The sequence below is a fragment of the Mustela lutreola genome, chromosome 13 (assembly GCF_030435805.1).
Source record: "Mustela lutreola isolate mMusLut2 chromosome 13, mMusLut2.pri, whole genome shotgun sequence".
Classification (NCBI taxonomy): Eukaryota; Metazoa; Chordata; class Mammalia; order Carnivora; family Mustelidae; genus Mustela; species Mustela lutreola.
In genome coordinates this window covers 89,543,008-89,563,555 of record NC_081302.1, presented here as the reverse complement: position 1 = coordinate 89,563,555, position 20,548 = coordinate 89,543,008, and positions in this window count along the sequence as shown.

The following is a 20,548-nucleotide window of genomic DNA, read 5'->3' as shown; positions in this document are numbered from 1 at the left end:
TCGACTGAATTATAACTCATTTAACTTCTTTCTTTGTGTACAGTATTATACATTAGTCAGTATTAGAGTAAATAAGTACCTTTGACAGATGTAAATAGGCTGTAATAAAAAATGTTTTTCTTCTTTCTTTTAGTCCTTTTTACTTGTAAGACTAGCCACAAATACCATGCCTCCTCCAAAATAATTTGCAATCCAAATTTATCTCTAAATGAATTTATTGAACAGAAAAAACAAATATATATACACTTACAGTAGACATGTTCAAAAATAGTTACACAATAGCAGGGCCCTAAATGTAAGCAGTATAGTTGTTTTGGTTTTTTTTTTTTTTTCTTTAAAAAAAAAAGAGGTTATGTGAAATATTGGAATTTTATTTCCAGGCCTAGTATTTCAAGACAGTTAACTACACTTATGGTGTCAACAGCCTCTTGTTGGCAGTATGATTTTATTGGCTCCATGGAATAACAGCAAGAATTTACTATTGCTTCTTTCTTTTATGACACACACAGAAAAAAAAATTGACACACTTGCTCAAGACCAACCAGAATCATGTTAACCTATCAAAATTGATGGGAGGCCTTCACTGCCAAAGTCACTGCTGGGTTTTCACAATTCATTGCAGACAATCTGCTACTCCCATTATGATAAAGGAGAGAAGAGTCATAATCAGGGAAGAAAGCTAGATTAATACTTGTAATTATCATTGAATTATTTAGCCTGCTATAGGATTATTATTATTAGTGTCATTTGATAATTTTCTCTCATTTTATTAAACACAACTGTGAGTAATTACCCTACCTAATATTTCTCTGTATTGGTTGACTACCTAGCAAACATTCATGAAAATATCCATTAGCCACACATATAAAATGCTGCATTATGATGCTGTTAAATCAGAATATACCACTACCTGATCCTGTAGCTCTTTGAGGCTTTGCAAATCAATTAATTCTATGTTTATTGGATTCTTCCCCTACAATTAGAAAATTTATAATAGAGTCAATGAACATTATTAGTTTTACCATTTTAAACCAGCAATCACACTTTGATTTTTACAACAAAAGCAGAAATATAAACACACACATTTGGATCAGTTTTCTGTTAGTCTGTCTGGACTTCAGAATCCTATTCCTCAAGATAATGCACACCAAAGTTCTGGATTAAACAAGAAATTAGATGGCACCTGAACACTTGGTTTAATACTCTCCAAAGGACTATGCAACTTATTTCTTACTTATGACATTGTTTTACAAAGATCCACACTTTTATAATGTTAGTATTTTTAATAATCAATAAAGTCAATTAATCATGATTAAAATTCAAACATAAAAATTTCTACTTTTTGCTTTTGCCCCCTCCATTTAGAACTTATTTATAGCCTGATAATTCAAAGGTCCCTATGTTTATGAAAATCTGGACAGAAATAGCTCTAAGATCCCATTCAGAACTTGATATTAATCTAAGTCTTTTGGCTCCATTTATCCTGAGAGCAAAGAGTAGGACAAAGGATTTGAGTACTGTTAGTTTATCTGGGAGATTATCCAAGGTAGAAAAGAATGGGAAAGTGAGACAGTGAAGAAGCAACTTTGTCAAAGAGGTACATTGTTGATATAATTGTTGTGGATAGAAAATGAAGGCTTGCTTTTACTGAAAGGTCCTGAGAAACTTCTTTAAGTGGTCCTCATGAAGACCAGAAAACTGACAATTTTATCTATGGTTCTTATTTCCACTTCACTGAGAGCTGTCCTCAGAGGACAATAACTCTCCTCCTACACTTTTGGGTTGTGTTGGAGACATTCTAAAATGAGAGAGAGAACATGAGATGCTATCAGTGTTAAGTAACTGCAATTTCCCATGGAACTATCCACCACAGGTTGGCTATAATCAGGTGTTGGGCCTTGATATCAGAGGGATTTGAGGCAGTATCATTTTAGGTTAATCATTATATCTGAAATTTCCAAAAACTTCAACTGATGAAACTTTGATTATAAATCTATAAATATAACAATAAATCTACAGTATTCCAATTATTTTCCTAGAAATACACAGACAAAGCATCAATTGATTAATATTTAAATGTTACAAAATACTGAACTGAAAGAATTTGGTCATATAACAACGTGTAAGAAGTAGAACTTAGGTTTAGGTTAGAACTCAGGATGCATTTGAGACTCAGTTAAGAAATTGAATGGAGGGACGCCTGGGTGGCTCAGTGGGTTAAGCCACTGTCTTTGGCTCAGGTCATGATCCCAGGGTCCTGGGACGGAGCCCCAAATTGGGCTCTCTGCTCAGCAGGGAGCCTGCTTCCTCCTCTCTCTCTGCCTGCCTCTCTGCCTGCTTGTCAACTCTCTCTGTCAAATAAATAAATAAAATCTTTAAAAAAAGTAATTGAATGGATGTCTGACTATCTTATAGGTTTGCTAAAAATCAGTGATTTTGTGTTCACGTGTGGCTATGCAGGTATTTTTAACTTTCTCTAAGAAGTTATTAGATTTGATTATATAATGGCAGTAAAGGATGGGGAAAAGCAAAGTACAAACCCCATAAAGACAAAGACACTGAGTATGAGAAAAGAGTAATAGATAAGAAGAATCAATGCATTTGAGGAAAATGGGAATTGAAATACACAATGATTGTTGATTTTTTTAGATGGAGAAAACAAAACTAGCTTGCAAGAAGGAAATAACAGAAGACATGTTGTGATGTGAGACAGAATCCTGGAAAAGGCAGTAACGTGGAATAAAGGAGTAGGGAGAGCATATCAGGTAATTTGGATAGGAAGGAGTTAGGAGGTAATTGCTTGATAAATTTTATATGGCCCACTTAAATGCACAGATTTCTCTTCTTTAATTTCTATGGAGAACAGGGTGTCCTTTCTCTTCCCTTTCAGAGCACCAGAGGTGTACTCTTTCAGACTGAAAACCTGAAAAGCTCAGGACTCAGTTGCTTAAGCACAGCTGAGAGGACATATTTCAATTAAGATTTACATTTTGCTGTATGTAGTAGACTGTCAAAAGTGGTTTAACCATATTTTTACATTTAATAAGAAGACTACAGAGAGTGTTTTCTGGTGTTGGTTCAGAGTGTCCATCCCTCTGAACAGATTTTTCTCTCAAAGTCCGGGGCAAGAAATCAACTGTTACATATGTATTCACTAAAAAAGCAGCTGGAAGATGCTGAGCACTGTGGCCCATGAGATCAAGGCACCAGCACACACTTGTGAGTGGTGAGCTCCCAAGGCTGGAGGAAAATTGTAGAATAAAGTGCTTATTAGAGAGCCATACCTTTTCTCCTGTTTCCTTACCTCTCTGCACTACCCTCTTGTATCCACAGCATTGGAAATGCTTTTAGCAACACACCACACTGAATCACCACAAATTATGTGATTCTCTTGGTGGAAAACCAAACACTGTGTAAGAACTGTGGTTTTCTAGTTCATGCTTCTGGATTGAAAATAATTCAGAATAAGCTGATAGGAGTAGCCAAGAGAGATTTAATCTTCTGTTTGGAAAAGACCTTCTATATAAGTGAGTAGAGGAACCTTTAAGAATTATTCATGTTTAGGGGCACGTGGGTGGCTCAGCGGGTTAAGCCTCTGCCTTTAGCTCAGGACATGATCTCAGGGTCCTGGGATCGAGTCCTGCATTGGACTCTCTGCTTGGCAGGGAGCCTGCTTCCTCCTCTCTCTGGCTTCCTCTCTGCCTACTTCTGATCTGTCTCTGTCAAAGGAATAAATAAAATCTTAAAAAAAAAAGAATTATTCATGTTTAGGGGCAGCTGGGTGTGGGTTACGCCTCTGCCTTTAGCTCAGGTCATGATCTCAGGGTCCTGGGATCAAGCCCCACATCAGGTTCTCTGCTCAGCGGGGAACATTTTTCCCCCTCCCACTTTCTGACTGTCTCTGCCTACTTGTGATCTCTGTCAAATAAATAAATAAAGTTTTTTTAAAGAATAATTATTCATGTTTACATATATGCACCAGAATGCTATGTCCCTTGTCAAATAGGCTTCAAATCAACAAAAATGATAATATTTTACTTAATAAGTTTTTTAATTCCTCTGTTAACATTTTGGAATACCTCATTTTAATGCACATCTGCAAATTTGTAATCACTTCATGTGAGACAAGGAATGCTTAAAAAGGCAACCAGGGGCACCGGGGTGGCTCAGTGGGTTAAGCCTCTGCCTTTGGCTCAGGTCATAATTTAAGGGTCCTGGGATCGAGCCTTGCATCAGTCTCTCTGCTCAGCCGGGAGCCTGCATCTCTCTCTCTCTTTCTGCCTGCCTCTCTGCCTGCTTGTGATCTCTCTCTGTGTCATATAAATAAATACAATCTTTAAAAAAAAAAGGCAACCAAAAAACATTTACAGTTTTGGACAGGAGTTTCCCTTACGTTTGGATAAGGATGCAAATTCAACTTCATAATAAATTACACTGCATCATAAAGATTAAATGCACTTGGGATTGCATTCTCTCCTCCCTCCATCCTATCGTAGACACAGCTGCTCGATTAATCTTCCAAAAACACACATTTTCATGTGCTGCTTTTCAAAACTAGCTTCCTGTTGCCTGAAAAAATAGTCTCAAATGCTTTTGTCTGGCATTCAGGGCTCTCTAGGATGGGCACTCTGGCCAACACATCACTGCTCGTTTGTTCCACCACACACAAGTGGATCTCGGGCTAGTTATTCAGAGACCCACATCCTCACCGACCCAGCAAAGGTCTCGTGCATCTACTAAACTCACGGCTCACTCAGTGATGTTCTCAAAGGCCATTAGTGGGTGACATGCCACTGCTAGAGTCAGGAGCCAGTGTGAAGTTGCCGCTGCCTAAGTGCATGGACTGAAAGCGGGAACGTTGATTCTCCAGGAGAAAACTGGGGCATTGTTATGAGAAGGCAGACGGCAAAACCACCCAGGTCCCCTATGACTGCTTTAACACACTCTGGACAAAATTTAAGGAGACAAGTGAACGTATTAACTCCCACTTAGGCTGTAGAAGGCAAATGCAACGGAGGGAAGGCGTTATCTTCTTCTGGAACAAACCACTTAGCTCCAGCTACTTTTATAAATAGATCAGACCCTGTCCAGGAACCCACTTAGCTGGGTTCATTTGTATACAATGTCCATACCCTCAGGAATATTAACATTTTATCTCAGATTGCATTAATTTAAATAAAACTTAACAAAAATGGTGTGAAATGAACAAAAACACCATATTCTGTGATGAATCAAATGAAATATATTTTCAGTTGCTGTTTTCCCCATTTAAAGATAAAATTTCTGATAACTGTCATTATTTGTGAAAAGACACAAGACCAACAGTTTGTGTGTATGTGTGTTTTGGTTTTTGGTTTTTGGTTTTTTTCTTCCCCTTAAGGCTATAGCCATATTGTCACTAATAAAGATCTCAAATTTGCCTGGAAGCTTTCATGGCAAATTGTCAGTCTGAGGGTAGTCACCATGCAGCCAAATGGCTTTAAACATCATCAGTGCCTTTCTTCCACACACATTCTCTTCCTGGTTTAAACATTAGTTACCCTGGTTCTACACTGACACAGTATTTGCATCTCTCTCCTGTCCATAACTCCTAAAAGTTGGGGACCTCTCACTTTGGTTTCCCCAGAGCATGACATTTTATTTGGTGCTTGGGGGGCAATGGGAAGTTCAAGAAGTATGTTAATACTATCACTCAATGTATTGATCCATGCTATGCACCAACAGTGTAGTAAATATCGTTCATTTCTTGTAACAAAGGCAGTAGGAACTTCTCCCAAGGGACAGAATTCCAAGGACAGAATGAAGGCAGGAAGGGAGCTGGTCTATTTGGACCTACTTTGTGGGAGACACTGGTTTAGGTATTTTTATGTATACATTATACCACTGAACTGTCACAATCCTGCAAATTCTTACATGCTTGGGTTTCTATGTAGCAAGTTTAGCAATCCACCCAAATTCAAAGTGACAGGCCCGTGAGTCAAATCCAGCATGCTTGACTCCATGATTGTCAAGTCCACTAGCCCCATATATCATGAATCTGAGATTCATGAGTGTGTAGGTGCTATCAGGAAATGTCAAAAATGCCCATTTCAGGGACACATGGATGGCTCAGTTGGTTAATCGTCTACCTCCAGCTCAGGTCATAATCCCAGCATCCTGGGATCGAGTCCCCCATCAGGCTTCTTGCTTACCAGGAGCCTGCTTCCCACTCTGCCTGCCTCTCCCTCTGTTTGTGCTTTCTCTATAACAAATGAATAAATTAAATCTTTTGTAAAAATCTTGTTAAAAAGGCCCATTTAAAAGAATGTTTTAAAACATTGTTTGGACAGCAATAGAAGCGAAAGCAGAATGACATAATGTAACGACAGATAGTTTATGTGGGAGCCCTTTGGGTACTCTGGTGGATGAATGTTTTTAAATTAGTTTTTCATGGACATGGGGAGTTAGAGAGGAGAAGGGAGGTGGGAGAAATTGGAAGGGGAGCTGAACCATGAGAGACTATGGACTCTGAAAAACAATGTGAGGGTTTTGAAGGGGCGGGGGATTGGGAGGTCGGGGTACCAGGTGGTGGGTATTATAGAGGGCACTGCTTGCATGGAGCACTGGGTGTGGTTCAAAAAGAATGAATACGGTTATGCTGAAAATAAATAAAAAATAAATTTAAAAAATTAGTATTTTGTAAACTGCCGAAAAAGAAAAGCACTCCCATTTATAGCGTACACTTTATGGTTCACAAAGCACGTGCCAACAATAAAAATAATGATGGGTTACCGTTACAATTCATAGAAAAGGAGGTACAGGGAAATTGAATGAAAGGGAATAACAAAGTAGGTTCATAAGTCCATCTTCGTTGTAAAAAAAATTAACCTGAGAGTGCTTTTCTGCCACCTCTCTCCTGTTTGATCTGATAAAGAATGACCACGATACATGAATTATAGTTCGGGGTTTTGAAAAGCATAATAGCTTTATACCAACACTTTAGCTTTTATTTATTTATTTATTTATTTATTTATTTATTGCTAACAAGATAGCTCGATTTGATATGCGGTTCCTGACAACCAACCTCAGAAGTAATTCCATCTTCATGAGAAGTCAGAAAGAACCACAAACCAAACCTCAAAATAGATTCAAAGAGAAAATACTCTTAAAAAAATTTCCCTTCCTGGGGCACCCGAGTTGCTCAGTGAGTTAAAGCCTCTGCATTCAGCTCAGGTCATGAACCTAGGGTCCTGGGATTGAGCCCAATGTCTGTCTCTCTTGTCAGAGGGGAGCCTGCGTCCACTTCTCTCTGCCTGCTCTCTGCCTATTGGTGATCTATGTCTGTCAAATAAATAAATAAAATCTTTTAAAAAAAATTTCCCTTCCTGGGTGCCTGGGTGGCTCGGTGGGTTGGGCCGCTGCCTTCAGCTCAGGTCATGATCTCAGGCTCCTGGGATCGAGTCCCACATCGGGCTCTCTGCTCGGCGGGGAGCCTGCTTCCTCCTCTCTCTCTCTGCCTACTTGTAATCTCTCTCTGTCAAATAAATAAATAAAATCTTTAAAAAAAATATTTAAAAAAACAAAAAAAATTTCCCTTCCTATCAGAAGCAGACCAAACCACTAACAAATTCCCCAGAAAGCTTCATCTAAAAGGTTGTACTTTCCTCAGTCACCCAGCAGGACCTTCTTCTCTGGGCCTGGTATTTCTTCAATGGCCTATTCCAGAGAATAAGATACTAAACTACTGAGCGCCATGGGCCTCAGAACCACGAAAGAGATGATGAGGGGCACAAAGCACGCCTCTGGTCACCAAGGGGGTACGTAAACGTTTGCTGCTTTTCTGCATTTTTCAAAGCTGAGTTTTTAGCTGGAGGCCGTTCCTTTACGATAAATTGCTGATACCATATAGTAAAAGCCATTATATGATCTTTTACAAACCATTTCCTATCTTTGCATTCTCATGTGCCAAGACAGACACAGATTATTTAAAACCCTGAAGAGAGTGCTATTGCATTTAAATTGCCTGTGAAAGACCCCTCCCCCAGGAAAGCCCCCTCCCCTAGAAGATAGATAGGATGACTAACCGCTTGTTTGCTTTTCTGTGAACCGCTGGCTTTTAGGCGTAGATTAGGTTATTAATTGCTTATTAATTGCTCTTTTGCCCTTCTGTAACTGCTTGGCTTATAGAACTAATAGAGACGCCATGATGGCATTCCTACCTTCCCCCTTCTTGTTCCCCCTTCCCGCCTCTCTCCTCCCGCGCGCGGGCCCTCAGAACCAATGAGCCTGTTCCCCCTTCCCGCCTCTCTCTTCGCGCGCTTGGGTCCTCAGAGCCAATCAACAAAACCCAAGTATGCCTTTTTCAAAAGTTCAAACTGTCCACCAATCAGTTGTGCCCCACCCAAAACTTGTTTGTACCTTCCTATAAAAGACCCCGCTTCACTCCGGTTGGTGTGCTCGGTTAGCCGGAGCTGCCGACCACCCGCCGGTACCTGTGTGACAATAAACCTCTTGCTGTTTGCATCCAGTGGCAGTGTTGGATTCTTGGGTAAGGGGATCCGCGGGTCTTTCACCTGTAACCTTCGTGCAATAGATTTATGATTGATGATAGATTTAGTTAAAATGTAACTGTTTTAAATATTTATTCTCAGTAAAAGATTTCAAACTATGCTCATTTAAGTAAGTTGGTGCATAATCCCTTTTCTATTAAACCATAGTGCAAGGACCAATGCCGCGCTTCTGCGAGAACCCCAAGCTCTTTTTCTAGAATGGCCATATTCGTATGTATCAGGTGTCCTCTTTTCACTCCCTTTGTGGAGCACCTACCATGGAGGTCATGTAATAACCAATGACCAAAAAACAAACAAAAAACCCAAACATCCAGGTCGAAGTTATTCGCGCCTGCCATCATGCAAAGGCAGACCCTGCCTGGAGACCAGGGGACTGCTCAAATAGGAGGCAGGCATCTCAGCCCAGGCCTGTGCTGGGGAAGTTGGTTTTGGGCTTCTGGCGCAATCAGAAGCCAGCGAAGTGACCTGAGAGTGCAGCCGGGTTTAGGGCTGATGATCTTTTTCCAGCCAGGCTGCACCCGGACACCCGCTCGGGGAGCCAGGCTAGGAGGTTGCTTAGCGCCGCCGTTGGCCACGCTCGCAGGCCCCTGGGGCTTCACCCAGTGCCCAGGCCCCGGCCTTCGCCTCAGGAAGGAGGGGGGCGGGGGCGGGGGCAGCCCGGAGAAGGGGCTTTGCTAATTGCCGAAGTGGGAAGTGAGCTCTCGGAGGATGTGGCGGAGAGTCTGGGAGGAGGTGGAGGGGCTGGCGGTGGAGGGGCGTGTAGCGCCCCGGTGCTGTGCTGCGGCCCAGTCGGGACTGGAGGACCCACAGGACTCGCCGCCCATGCGCTCCTCCGCTCCAGCCCAGCCCTGGAGTCCGCGCTGCCCCTCCCAGCCCCAAGGCTTCTCCAGACTACCCTCTGCGGACAGGTAAATTGAATCCACGCTGCGCCCTCACCTGGAGCAGAAAGCGCAGGCCGGGAGCTCGCGGTGGTGTGGAGACCCAGCCTCCCGCGACCCCCGGGGCACCGGGACCACCCCGGATGCCACGCCGCACCCGGGTCCGCACGGGGTCGGGCCAGGGATGGCGCCGCCGGAGGTTCCCCCCGCCAGTGGGCGCGCTAGCCCCCATTGTTAGGCACCCCCATGCCTGCATGCCAAGGTCCCCCTTCCCTCGTCTCCCGCCATGGCCCCACCGCTTTTGTTCTGGACTTGGGATCCTAGGTGGAAACTAGTCCCTCAGACCTCCCTGGAAGCAAGGAGCACAGGGAGAGATTCTCGGTTTTTCCACCCTGGCTCTTCCTCTCTCCACATTCACATGCCTTCTTGTGTCCTTTCCTCTCCTCTTTGTCACTTTTATTAAATGGTTTTGTTCTGCATGTTGACCCGCAGAGCGATTTCATGAATGAATATATAGGAAACTAAGTCGGAGCCCACCTGTGAGAGCCCACCTGTGGAGGCCTTTCATTAGAATGGTCTCTGGTTCTAGCCTCAGTTCAGAATACTGCGTGTACCTGAGGACCGAGTCCAGATGTTTCTTTCCTCTCTGACTTGAATTTGAAATCCTCCTCAGACTTCAGCTTCCAGGATTGCTCCCGTCCTTGCTCTCCCACTGTCTCGGTGGGGATCCGCCATGAGTGTTGAACACAGGAATGAATGAATGATATATATCCCCAGGTCGCTGGGGATTTTTCTTGTATTGCTGAGGTTGGAAAGGCTTGGGAGAGACCCCCTGTATGCAGATACAGAGCTGCATGCAATTGCTTAGATAAACGTGTTCCCCCCTTAATTGCTTGGGCATTGAACATTTCGCCCTTAACCTGTGGCTTGAGCAGTTAGGAGGAGATAATCTGGAGGTGAATCAGAAGATGGCTGAATCCACATGGTGGTGGGCTGGGTTTGGGAGATTTTCCTGGAGATTCTAAAGAAAGATCTAAATTCTTCCAATGGGGAGTGGTAAACATCTTATCAATGGGAGATGGAAAATAAATTGTCTGGTTATCCTTTCCCTCCCCTTCAAAACCCATTATTTGAAAAAACAAAAAAGGAAGTGAAGGGAGAAATCCTCCCACTCCCATCCCCACTCACCTCCATAGCCACCTCCTCTTCCAAGAACTAACAGACAAGGTGCCAAGAAGTGTTAGGGACCAGCAGTGGTCTCAGAGCTCATTCAAGGATCATGGTGAAAGTCATTCAAAGAGATTGTGGGGGCACAGGGATCCAATTAAGGGGGACAAGTTTAAGGTTTGCCTGGTCCCCTAAAAATTAATGGCACTAGAGAAGATGAGCTTTGGGAAGTATAGCTTAATGGATACAACGTGTAAAAAGCTTCAGTGAGTCATGGTGGGAAGAGGCCATGAGGGCAGCAAAGACAGTCTTAGATGATGTGATTAATAGCACTACAGGCTCTAGATTTCCTGTGGCGGTGTTCTTGGCAAGACCAGCCCGGCCAAAGTGGATCCTCACAACCTGGAACAGAGGGTCTTGGAGATCACAGCAAGTGTGGTATGATGAGAGCGTAAAATTAGAGGAGGTGTCCTTTGGAAGGACTGTCTTCTTGACTTTAAAAGGGAGAACCCAAATCTGTAGGTGAAATCTTCTTGGCTACAAAGAAGGCCGAGGCCTCCTAAGGTCAAGGTCTCCTCGTCATTTTAAAAGATGTCAAAGAACATATTCAGACATTTCAAAGATATCGTCATGTCCATCCGTTCCCACTCTGGAATTCTATCAATAAGGTGAGAGTTCCTCTAGTTGGAAAAAAGATCTAAAAAGACTTCCCTTTCTCATGTAATTTCTGTAACCTCCAGGACACACCCACCTACCCCTTCCAGCGCTGTAATGAAGCTACAGCTGGTGCCAATTTGTGGAACTCATTAAAGGCTATTTTCCCTTATATACCCCCGGACCAAGTTCCCATGCTCCCTCACCTGATTTCCTGCACTCACCTCCCACCTGGTGTGTTCACACCTGCAGGTGACTTTTACCAAACCCTTTGCCAAAAGGCAGCCAGAGTGACCTTTCAAAGACCTATCAGTTCCTGGCCTTTGTCTCCATAGAAATCTGCACTGATCTTCTAACAAATTCTCAGTCCTCCAAAGGCATCCATAATCCTCCCATCCATCTCTTCCTACCCTTCCAACTGACTGATGCCTGTTCTGCCCTGTCTTTCTGCCCTTCAACCACGCTGCCTCCCTCTTCCTGTGGAGACCCCACATGGTGCCTGCCTCCAAGCACAGGTGATTCCCATTGATGGGAAGACCCTCTTCCTCTCCCCCCGTCTCCCCACTCCAGTTACTCCCACTTATTTGTGAGCTCACAAGCCTCATGGTACACACTCTCCATGCAGCCTGCTCTCTCTTTTCTAGCACTGGCCTCCGTTTCTAGCTGTGGTTGTGTCACGGATGTCCCTCCCCAGCCTGCCTCCAAGCTCTCCGTCCGTTTAGCTCCAACACCTGACACAGTGCCTGGCACGTAGTAAGCCCTGGCTAGCTTCTAAGAGCCTCACTGAGGGACTGAAAGCGTTTTAAAAATGTCACCACGTAGGCTCCAAACTGTAGGCAGAAAAAGCTTTGCCTGGATTGACATTTTAGAGACGTATTCGTCAAGTTAGATGTGTTCACTGACTTTACCTTGTAAAATTAAAAAAAAAAAAAAGAACCTCTGTATCACTTCACATCTAACGAAGGCACATGTATACTATTAGACCACGTTATGAGCTTAATGGAAGGAGACAAGATTTTTTCGCTAAGAGAATGTATAAGACTGTTGAGGTCACGTGGGAGGAAATAGTCCGTTTGTTGGAGCATTGCTATCTTACTCTATCACAGCCACTAATAAAAATCTGACACGGGGTGAGTCAGAATTGTCTGTCGGAGATGAGTTAGATCTGGCTCATGTTCGTACAGACATGAAAGCCAGGAACGAAGAAGCAGGCTTTGAAAGCCTGGGTTGAGGAGGCGGTGTGGTTCACTGCGATGAGCTAAGTGCCCAGGGCCACTGGCAGACACGCGGGCCTGTGTCCTTCCTTTGTTCTGGGGTCCCTCTTGCACCATGTGGTGAGGCTAGCAGCTGGGAGCAGCTCAGGACAGGACCCGGTGGCATCTTACCTCTCCCACCCTCCTGTGGGCTCCAGTGGGCTCCAGTGGGCTCCAGTGGGTCCCAGGGGACAGCCTGCCTTCCTTGCAAAGCCCAGTCGCACTGGGAGCAGAAACTGGGACCAAAGAGTGAGCACCCTGTTTGACAAGAGAAACCAGCCACCTCTTCTTCAGATGCAGGGGGAGCCCAGGCGTGCTGACTCCTCCCTTCTTCCTTTCCCCTTTCCTCCCTCCCTCCCTCTTCCCTTCCCCTCTCTCCTTCCCTGGTGCTGCCCTTTCATGATGCCCACTTCATCCCTTTTCCTTTCTTACATGCCTGTCTTCTAGAGTTTCTTCTCTCCTCAAAATTACTTCCCTTCCTCTGAATCTCCTCTTTGGTCCCTTTCTCCCTGCTCTCTGCTCCTCCTCCCCTTTCTTGGCCCTTGTTCAGCTCCATCCAGACTGCAGGCAGAGCTGGACTAACATGCTCACTCGCTAGCTCAGCCACCCTCCAGAGAAGTCACTCTTCGGTGGCCACCTTCCTGATCCCCTGGTCCTTTCTCCACTTATTCAGCTATTGCTCTGAAGTCTGAGGAGGACAGAGCGGGGCTGCCGCAGAATCAGGCCAGAGGAGAAACCAAATCATGTGTCCACACTGTCCCCCAGTACTGCTTCTCTGAGAGCTTTCCGAGTCCTCAACAGGGTTAGGATTTAGGGGCTTCTTCAGAACTGGGAGTGAAAACAGCCATAGGTCAAAAGAAAAGCTATGGCCCCTACACAAAATAATAATCACAAATGAAAACTAAGTTAACTCTGAAGTCCCAAAGTCAAAAAATTGCCTTGAATCTGTCACTATAAAGCACCCAAGGCCTCATTATCTGGGTTCTGCGTGCCCTGGGAATGGCAGGAGGCTTTGACCCCCTTCCCTCTTCATCCACTCCCAAAGAACGTCCTCGGAGGTGGTCTTCAAACTTCCTCTGAGAAACTGTCTCTGGGAACTGTAGGCTCTTGGCTCCTGGGATAAATGAGGGTGATGTCAGTACCTGATGGGAAGCTTTACCAGGAGACTGTGGCTTCTGGATGCAGTCCTCAGGTCCCATGGTCTGGGTGAGATCAGGGTCTTTCAGTGGAGGCGGACAGATGAGATTTCAGATTTTGAGTTGATTCTGGGATGATTAGTGCTTTGGAGGGCATTGGGTGAAGGTATTTTGCACACGGGAAGGACACGAATTTGGGGAGCCAGAGAGTGGACTGTTAAGAGCTGACCTGCATTTCCCCCAGAAACCTTGCTGCTGTCCTTACCTCTGGTACCACAGAACGTGACCTTATCTGGAACTAGAGTCCTTACAGATGCAATCACATTACAGTGAGGTCGTAATCTCCTGTAACTGACCTCCTTATGTAAGGGGAAAATCTGGACAGAGAGATGCCCCTACTGTCAGTGGTGGGCAGTGCATGAACTTCTAGAACCCTGACAGTAGTGGAAAACAGACTCAGGCTGGGCACTAGGTAAATGGGAGCTCTAGTGGAATTTCAGATGAAGATACTGTGGACCTCGGCTTCCCAGGTCATAGTGACGTTAGGATTTCAAATTCAAGTCAGAGATGAAAGAAACATCTGGACTCGGTCCTCAGGTACATGCAGTATTCTGAACTGAGGCTAGAACCAGAGACCATTCTAATGAAAGACCTCCACAGGTGGGCTCTCACAGGTGGGCTCTGACTTAGTTTCCTGTATATTCATTCATGAAACCGCTCTGCGGGTCAACATGCAGAACAAAACCATTTAATAAAAGTGACAATGAAGTGAGGAAAGGGAGGCCAGAAGGCATGTGAATGTGGAGAGAGGAAGAGCCAGGGTGGGGCGGAAAACCCGAGAATCCCTCCCTGTGCTCCTTGCTGCCAGGGAGGTCCTAGGGACTAGTTTCCACCTGGGATCCCAAGTCCAGAACAAAAGTGGCGGATACAAGGCTCAGGATGAGGGAAGGGGGTCCTCGGCACCCAGCATGGGGGTGCCAAACGATGGGTGCTATTGCGCTCGGTGCGGGGGGGGCACCTCGCCAGGCTCCGTCCCGGGCCTGACCCCATGGGGTCCCGGGTGTGGCGTGTCGTCAGGGGTGGTCCCGCTGCCCCGGGGGTCGTGGGAGGCTGGGTCCCGACACATCCGCGAACTAGCGGCCCACGCTTTCTGCTCCAGGTGAGGGCGCGGCGCTGTGTCACTTTACCTGCTTGCAGAGGGTCCTCCGGAGAAGCCATGGGGCGGGGGGGGGGGGGGGGGCAGCGGGCCGCGAGAGCGGGACAGCGAGGCCACAGGGGCTGGGCGGGAGCGCGGGAGTGCGGGGGTCCTGCAGTGCTGACTGGGCCCCAGCAGAGCACCGTGGCACTGCCCGGCCCTCGTCCGCCAGCCCCTCAACCTCCTCTCAGACTCTCTGCCACGTCCTCCGAGAGCTCACTTCCGGATTCCGCAATTAGCAAAGCCCCTTCTCCGGGCCGCCCCAGCCCACCGCCCCTCCCCCTCCGTCCTGAGGCGCGGGCCCAGGGCACGGGCGCCGGCGAAGCCCCGGGGGCCTGCGAGTGTGGCCAGCGCCAGCGCTGAGCGGGCTCCTAGCCTGGCTCCCCGAGCGGGTGTCCGCGCGCTGCCTGGCTGCAAAAAGATCATCAGCCCTAAACCCTGGCTGCACTCTTGGGTCACTTCGCTGCCTTCCTGATTGTGCCCAAAGCCGGGAACCAGCTTCCCCAGCACAGGCCTGGGCTGAGATGCCTGCCTGCGATCTGTTTGAGCAGTCTCCTAGTCTCCAGGCAGGGTCCGCCATTGCATGATGGCACGCGCGAATCACTTCGACCTGGATGTTTGGGTTTTTTGTTTGTTTTTTTGGTTATTGGTTATTACATGACCTCCAATGTAGGTGCTCCACAAAGGGAGTGAAAAGAGGACGCCTGATACATACGCATATGGCCATTCTAGAAAAAGAGCCTGGGGTTCTAGCGGAATCACAGCATTGGTCCTTGCACTATGGTTTAATAGAAAAGGGATTATGCACCCACTTACTTAAATGAGCATAGTTTGAAATCGTTTACTGAGAATAAATATTTAAAACAGTTATATTTTAACTAAATCTATCATCAATCATAAATCTATTGCACGAAGGTTACAGGCAATTTAAATGCAATAGCACCCTCTTCAGGCTTTTAAATAATCCGTGTCTGTCTTGGCACATGAGAATGCAAAGATAGGAAATGGTTTGTAAAAGATCATATAATAGCTTTAACTATACGGTCTCAGCAATTTATCCTAAAGGAGCGGCCTCCAGCTAAAAACTCAGCTTTGAAAAATGCAGAAAAGCAGCAAACGTTTACATACCCTCTTGGTGACCAGAGGCGTGCTTTGTGCCCCTCATCATGTCTTTCGTGGTTCTGAGGCCCTTGGCGCTCAGTAGTTTAGTGTCTTATTCTCTGGAATAGGCCATTGAAGAAATACCAGGCCCAGAGAAGAAGGTCCTGCTGGGTGTCTGAAGAAAGTACAACCTTTTAGATGAAGCTTTCTGGGGAATTTGTTAGTGGTTTGGTCTGCTTCTGATAGGAAGGGAAATTTTATTTTTAAAGATTTTATTTATTTATTTGATAGAGATCACAAGTAGGAAGAGAGGCAGGCAGAGGGAGAGGAAGAAACAGGCTCCCTGCTGAGGAGTGAGCCTGATGTGGGGCTCGATCCCAGGACCCTGGAATCATGACCTGAGCCAAAGGCAGAGGCTTTAACTCACTCTGCCACCCAGGTGCCCAAGGTAAATTTTTTTTTAAAGATTTTATTTATTTTTTTGACAGACAGAGATCACAAGTAGGCAGAGAGCAGGCAGAGAGAGAAGTGGATGCAGGCTCCCTGCTGAGCAGAGAGCAAGACATGGAGCTCAATCCCAGGACCCTAGGATCATGACCTGAGCCGAACGCAAAGGCCCAGTGAGCCAAACTCACTGAGCCACTCGGGTGCCCCAGGAAGGGAAATATTTTTAAGAGTATTTTCTCTTTTAATCTATTTTGAGGTTTGGTTTGTAGTTCTTTCTGACTTCCATTGAAGATGGAATTACTTCTGAGGTTGGTTGTCAGGAACCGCATATCAAATCGAGCTATCTTATTAGCAATAAATAAATAAATAAATAAATAAATAAAAGCTCAAGTGTTGGTATAAAGCTATTATGCTTTTCAAAACCCCAAACTATAATTCATGTATCGTGGTCATTCTTTATCAGATCAAACAGGAGAGAGGTGGCAGAAATGCACTTTCAGGTTAATATTTTTACAAGGAAGATTGACTTATGAACCTACTTTGTTATTCCCTTTCACTCAATTTCCCAGTACCTCCTTTTCTATGAATTGTAACGGTAAACCATCATTATTTTTATTGATGGCACGTGAGAATTAGAGATCAATGCCCAAAGTGAAAGCAGAAGGCAGGTTTATTAAAGCAACGGCTCATTATCGAAGGGAGAGCAGGTGGTATTCCATGAGGTGGAGCTGGCCCTTACTTTCTTTTGGGATTGGATGAAGAATATTTTAATCAGCAGTGAAGGTCAAAATGTCATAGTTCCAGGATCAGAGTAAACATATGGGATTAAAAAATAAAGAATAAAAAAAAAAGATTTTTTTGAAAGGACTTTTTTTTTTAAAGGACTTTAAACAAAAGTCCTTTTTAAGAGACAGTTGGCTGTTTAAACCAAAAGTACAACTCACTGAGAGAATCGCCGCATTATTTATTGGGGTAGAAAGAACCTGGAATGTAGAAAGACCCATTTTGCAGAGGAAAAAATAGAATCACTAACAGGCCTCATGCCTTGAACAGCCAGTGGCTAGAATCCCTGCCTCATAAGACCCTGTGCTGGAAGGCCGCTAGAAACATCTCAACTATGTTAGTCTATCTTGGAAGCCAACAAGTGTTTTCCCAGTTAAGAGCACGGTAACAATCAGTCACGTTATGTTATAATGATTGTCGATATCTTTAAAAGCCTTGTCAAGTTCCTTTTGGAGTAACCCTCACCCTACCCTTAGCGAAATTTATCTGTGGTTCACCTCTTTGAAATATCTCATTGTTGTTCCACATTTGCCATAGCAAAAAAAAAAAAAAAAAAAAAAAAAAAAAAGCTTTTTATTAACAAAGTGTTCAGAAGGGGGCGCCAATGTAAACAATAAGAGTTTTCCCTGCTGGAACAACTTTGTTGCAGAAACAGCTGAAAGCAATCAGGTCAGACAGAGCCAAGGGCTGGAGGGATTTTTAAAATTACAAAAACCGAACCAAATCAAACCAAAACAAAAATCAAAAACAATGGCCAAGGGCGCCTGGGTGGCTCAGTGGGTTAAGTCGCTGCCTTCGGCTCAGGTCATGATCTCAGGGTCCGGGGATCGAGTCCCTCATCGGACTCGCTGCTCAGCAGGGAGCCTGCTTCCCTCTCTCTCACTCTGCCTGCCTCTCCATCTACTTGTGATTTCTCTCTGTCAAATAAATAAATAAAATCTTTAAAAAAAAAAAAAACAATGGCCAAGATTTCATGTTTGCTACTAAAGTTAGGACATCTCCTAAGACATGTGCGTGACTTGATCAATATATTTATATATATATATTTGAAGAACAAGGAACTATTTGATGCAGCAAAATATGTTGATTAAAAATGACCAGATATGGGGTCTCCTGGGTGGCTCAGTGTTTTAGGCCTCGGCCTTCGGCTCAGGTCATGATTTCAGGGTCCTGGGATGGAGCCCCACATCAGGCTATCTGCTCAGCGGGGAGCCTGCTTCCCCTCTTTCTCGGCCTGCCTCTCTACATACTTGGGATCTGTCAAATGGGTAATTAAGATTTTTAAAAATAAGAATTACTAGGTGTGAAATACATCGAGGGTATGGGAAGGAAAATGATTTCACGTGATCAGACTTGGAAGTGGTTGAACCTGAATTGAAGTGCTATAAAAAGAGTAAAGACCTGGGAAATATATGGGGGAAAAATCCCTAGAAAAACAGCAATAATAACTGGCTGCTCTTTATTGATCCAGATCCTGCGGTAGGTAAAGACGAGCTGGCTTTAGCCAGAGGATGATCTCCGTTTGTCTTCATGATCTGGCATTTCCTGCAAGCCAGGCATGGGGCTCTGCACTAGAGCTGCAAATGCTGGGGGGCCCTCACTGTCCCTTTTCTCTTCTCAGGGGGACAACGGGCATGTCCATGGTGCAGTGTGACAGGCTTTACCACAGGGAGATAAAAGACTGCCAAGGGTAGTTTGGAGCTGGGAAAAGCCACTTAGGAACAGATTGTCAGGGGAGGTGATAGACAAGGGCAAAGGGAAGAATGAGGATGAGAGGGTGAGTGGATCAAGTTTCAAAGTGCCAGGAGGAAGCACAGTGCATTCGGGAAACTACAGCAAGTTCATGACAACCGACAGCTGATCTCACAGCATCACCTGGGGATGGAGGCTGAGCCCCGGGGTTAAAACTGAGGCTGAGATAGTTAGTATACTATGCCGAGGAGGTGAGGTTCTTCACTGTGGGGGCACAGGGAGCTACCGCAGGATTTCAAATATCAGAATCGTAAACATAATAGAGTATTTAATTGCATCCTAGCCTTCATCAAGGGTAAGATGCACTATAGTTTATGTTCGAATAAGAAAGAGAAATGCTGTCAGTTAAACTAGGATATGTCATCAAGTGCAAGGTGAGTGCCACCTTAAGAGATATTAAAATGGGGGGGGGACAAATCTTAGAAAAAGTAAACTGTGTTACTAGAATAATTAAGAAAGGTCGAACACTTGGATCAACAAAATAAGTGATTATTGCTTCCCATGTGCCCCAAACTATATTAAGTCTTAGAACAAGAGACGTTCTCATCTTGATGCCCCGCAGCTGTTAGACCCAAGGTACAGAGGGCAGTGGCCAACGACCAGCAGGCCCCAAGTGCCATGTGCAGACTCTAAGAGCAACTGCCTTTGAGAGAGGAAACGGTTGAGAGTGGGCTGTCTGAGGTAGAGAATTACTAGCTGGGAAAGGAGGAAAATTGACACAGAATCGGAATTGATGCCCCTACAACACAGAGTTGGTGAAACTTCCCTTCTCAGAGATCTTGAGGCTCCTCAGAAATGTATTTTTCATTTTGGATGCAACATTCAGGATAAATATGATCTGTTCGAGTTTCTGGTTCTCTTATCAGGACTGTTTCTTAGGCTTCACTGGCACAAGAAAAGGGTTTTGATAGTCCAGGGTCAATCCTGACAAAAGCAAAGCACATTATCTATGAAAAACTCATCACTCAGAAGAGAACAACAGATAAAAGGCCAGGCCGACCTGACCCTGCAGGATAGGTAAGGTTGGTCCGGCAACAGGGGTAGAGGGGAAGTGCCCATCCCCTGCAAGAAGAGCTAGAGAAGAGCCCTTCCGGAGAGACCACCAGGAGAGGAGAGCAGTAGGTGCTGATGATGAAGAATATTTTAATCAGCAGAGAAGGTCAAAATGACAAAGTTCCAGGATCAGAGTAAACATATGGGATTAAAAAGTAAAAAAAAATAAAAAAAAAAGATTTTTTTGAAAGGACTTTTTTTTTTTTTAAAGGACTTTATACAAAAGACCTTTTTAAGAGACAGTTGGCTGTTTAAACCAAAAGTACAACTCACTGAGCGAATCGCTGCATTATTTATTGGGGTAGAAAGGACCTGGAATGTAGAAAGACCCATTCTGCAGAGGAAAAAATAGAATCACTAACAGGCCTCATGCCTTGCACAGCCAGTGGCTAGAATCCCTGCCTCATGAGACCCTGTGCTAAAAGGCCGCTAAAACCATCTCAACTATGTTAGTCTATCTTGGAAGCCAACAAGTGTTTTCCCAGTTAAGAGCACGGTAACAATCAGTCACGTTATGTTATAATGATTGTCGATATCTTTAAAAGCCTCGTCAAGTTCCTTTTTGAGTAACCCTCACCCC